General features: G+C 51.8%; 1 long non-coding RNA gene across 1 annotated transcript in view; it reads left to right on the top strand.

The window, feature by feature from the left end:
- The window catches only part of LOC112485264, a 38,579-nt gene extending 35,678 nt beyond the window's left edge, over window positions 1-2,901 (top strand). The window contains exon 4 of the long non-coding RNA XR_003048390.1: window positions 2,793-2,901. This is a non-coding gene — a long non-coding RNA (uncharacterized LOC112485264). The remainder of the gene's footprint in view (window positions 1-2,792) is intronic.
- The last annotated feature ends 1,098 nt before the right edge of the window (window positions 2,902-3,999 follow it).

The raw sequence follows: 3,999 nt of genomic DNA on the forward strand, positions 1-3,999 counted from the left end.
CCTACCTCTCCCCACAAGGCGCCCTTCTGGAAAATGAGGGAATTAGCGCCTCTGGGAGCCACGGAGAGTTCACGGGCCAGCAGAGTGCCATAAGGTGGCAGCCTGGGGTAGCCCAGGGTGAGACCTGGGTGGCCCCATCGCCCCGCCTTTTCCTGCACCTCTGGAGGCCATTCCCCTTCCCTCATCACCACAGTAGAGGGGACCTAGGAAACGTGCTACTTTGTTCTGTCATAGAGTCCTTACCAGGCCTGAAAGTCCCGCAGTGCTGAGACCCAGTCTGTCTGTCTGTCTGTCTGTTGGCACAGAGGAGAGATGGCAGTTTCCCTTCTCCCACTGCCTCTCATGCTGGGGAGGGAGAGCCAAGCTGAAATAAGAGGAGGGGGCAAGGTGGGGTATCTCAAGTCCTTTCCAAGTGCTTTGGTTCCAGGCCCCAGTCGGCCTTGAACAGTTCTGAAGAGGAAGGGGCTTCGTGCATACCGGAGCGGCAGCCATTCTTCAGGAAGCCTTGCAGTGGTGCTCTAGGATGTTGAGGCTCTGTCTGCAGGGAGGCCCGGGGCTGCCTGAGCAGGTGAGGGAGGTGCATGCAATGAGCAGGGCTAGTCATTCTGAGGCCCAACCTGAAAGCCTATATCTGCTCCAGGGTGCAGCCCTAGGACAGACCCTGGCCCTGGAGGTACACAGTGACTCTTCCCTTCTCGGCCTGCAGTATTGCCCCCACTGGCCCCATCAGCCAACCTCTGAGGCTCAGGTTAGCCATGATGGTGATCCCATTCATCAGACCAGTCGTGTGCTACACAAATGAATGAGTGAAAGAATGGATGGCTTGGGCAGGAAGATCCTAGCTTGGTCCCAAGCCATGTCCCCCTGGGATGTCAGAACACATGGAGAGCAGCACAGGCCTGTACTGGGTTTGTTTGTGTGAGAAGCCTGGAGCTTCCTGGGAATAAAGTCACCCAGGACTCGAGACACACATCTTTGGGTTGAGGATGATGGCTCAGTGCTGGGGCGGGCGGGGGCGGGGGGAGGTGGTCATTTAAAATTTGTTTGTTGGCTAGCCATATTTACCTTGTCCAGAAAAGGATTTCACCAAGTATATAGAAATGCAGGTAGACAATAGGATAAAATGAACACGAAGGCAAAATAAGAGGGTCCCCTGGGGGAAGGAAGTGAGAGGCAGAAGGTTGCAGGGCTGGTTGGAATCTCAAGTCCATAAAATTCTGTGGCCTCCATCTCCTCATCTCTAAAATGGGGTAACATAGAATCTTGGGCTGTTGTGAGGATTAAATGAGATGAAACCCGTAAAGCAGTCAATATAGTGATTGATACAAACCACTCAATACATAACCAATCATCAATCGATCAATAATCAATAACTTGATTATTGCATGCCCCACAGCCCAGTTGCTGGGCCTGACAATTGGAATCTTAATGTCCTAATAGACCAAGCAGAGAGGGAAGTGATCAGTCAGTACATCCACAAGTCTGTGGGGACCCAAATAGCTGCCGGGGAGAAGAACATTCATTCTAGGGACTGAGGCCTGGGAGAATGGCTTTCTTCAAATCCTTATAGGTGCACACCAAGACAGCATTGCAGACAACATTCCTATCAAGAGGCTATTGGCAGCCCTCTGCCCAGTGCAGTCCAAGAGAAAGTATTCTGTGAGGACCCAACCCCATGGACCTGGTCCATGGTCCCTCAGGCTAGTAACGTCTGGAATCCTGGAGCAGTGAGGGCCCGCCTTGTTTGTGGACGAGTGGCCCGGGCCTGTTGCTCAGCCATGCCCAGGAACCCAGGGATCAGTGCCCAAGGCCCAGGGGAAGACTGTGGTGAAGAGCCGCATAGACTCTGAGACCTGCTTCCCGAGGGCTCTGGGACACTGGAGCACAAAAGATGAGCTCCTCAGCTGCCTTTCTTTGTCCTTCAAGGCACACCTAGACCGGTGCGGCCCTGGCTCACCCACCGCCAACTTGGCTTGAGCCCTATAGAGTGCAACCTTGACTGCAAAGACTGCTTCCTCATGAAGGCTGGTGGCTGCCCTCCCCAGGCCATCTGCCCTTGCTGCCTGCAGGCCATTCTCTAGCATTACCTGGCCTGGCCCTTTGTCTTGCCGTCTTACTCTAAGCCACACCAAACTCCAGCTCCTACACTCCTCCCAAGGTTTCTCTAACTCTTGCTCGCCCCCAGGCCTTTGCACCTGCCGTTCTCTTTGGCAAAAACCCACTTCACCTGTACCCTTTGCTTCTGGCTAATTCTCCAACTACCGGTTCAGAGGCTACTTCCTCTAGGAACACTTCCCTAAGCCCTAGATTGAGTGAGGCTCCTCCACTGTGCCCCCAAACTCCTCTCCTGCCCTCACAGGTGCACATATGGCTCCAAGCTGGAATTGCCTGTATCCTTTCCAGTATCCATTTCACATTCCATGGGGGCAGAGCTTTGTCTCAAAAGGGTCTCATTGTCTCCCTGGTGTCTAGCACAAGGCCTGATACATAGACATTGTTGAATGAATGAGGCAGGGGCCATGGTGTCTTCTGCGGGGCTCAGTATCCCAGTCATTGGTTTGGCAGAGGCTATAACCAGAAACGTCATCGCCGCAGCGACCTGGAGCAGTAGCGGGAGAGGGCTGCCATCAGGTGGAAAACAAGAGGATTCTTCTGTCTGGAGGTTTTCAGGGGGCAGTGTCCATGGAGTGAATAAGGGTGAAGGAGATGAGGGTGGCACCCAGTAAGTAGTGCTTTGGGGCTGTTGCCGTAACCTCCAATTCTTGTTCCTTGTATTGTTTTAATATCCCTAGGTTGGAGTGACCTCTAAACGTGGGTTCTCAGATGAAGGGAACATCAGACCTCAGTGGAAACCAAAGACATTAGAGCTGGAAGGTCCAGGGAAGGTCCAAGAAAAAGGGCCAGCTGGTAGGACATGCTTTAGTGAGGGTTACTCTGTTCTCATGCGTTTTACATCCTGGGGTTCTGCCTATGACTTCACTTGTAAAGCGAGTTCAACTGCTGAGACATAATGAAAAGCCACTGATCAAGTCCAGAGCAGTCAGTTACTGGCTTCCTTCCCCAGGCCTTCCTGCCAGCCACTTGCTTGGGGTGTGAGCAACACCAGTCAACATTCATCGGAGCAGCCGCTAGGTGAAGTTAGACTTGAGTGAGAAGTCAGTCTACAGCGCCTGTAATGATAAGGGCTATGTTTGGTCCAATGATGTCCCATCCCCAGGGCCTCTGCAGTCAGATCCCACAAAGCGGGCAGTGGGGCCGATGTGACATAGACACTGTCTGAGTGTGCAGGCACAATAAGGCTTGGCCACAGCTGTCATTTAATAAATGCTGCTAAATGAAAGAGAAGAAAGCTGGTTGGCTGAATGGATGGCTGGATATTCTTAAAAGGGAGTTTTTTTAATGCCCGGTGTAGGCAGCAATTTTAACTTCTGGGTAGTTCTAAGGAGGGAGTCAACCTCTAGGAACAAAGGGCAGATCATAATCAGGGTATCAGCCATGGTGTGCCTAAAAGCTTGCATTAAAATAAAAGTGTTTGAGAGAGATCGCTTTTCTTAAGTAGGTTAAGCATCTCTGTTGCGATCCTGCTATAAGCTTAGCAAAGCCTTTTTTTCTTTTTCTTTTTTTTTTTCCCTTTTTGCCTTAGAGTGTTCAAAGGCCAGCTTTAGCCGAGCCCATGTCCAAATTAGGCCAACTCCATGCTGGTGCTGCTGGAATTCCTGACAGCTCTGCCTGCCGACCTCACTGATTGATCAGCTCTGCAATCGCCTGGGATGGCGTTGACGGATTCTCCGTGGCTTAGGTTTGTTGCTGTGTCTCCCTGCATTGAACCTCAGAAACCATCCCCCCTTGTTACTGATGGTCCCTATGAGGCCCAGAAGTGACTCTGTTAAAATATTATCTCCTCTAGGGACACTTTGGGACTGGACATGCTTGAGGCAGATGTCAAGCAGGGCGGAGGCATTAGCACTGTGCATGGGAAAGAAGAAATCTAGCAAGTGG

Source organism: Pteropus alecto, unplaced genomic scaffold (genome assembly GCF_000325575.1).
Source record: "Pteropus alecto unplaced genomic scaffold, ASM32557v1 scaffold68, whole genome shotgun sequence".
NCBI classification, from domain to species: Eukaryota; Metazoa; Chordata; class Mammalia; order Chiroptera; family Pteropodidae; genus Pteropus; species Pteropus alecto.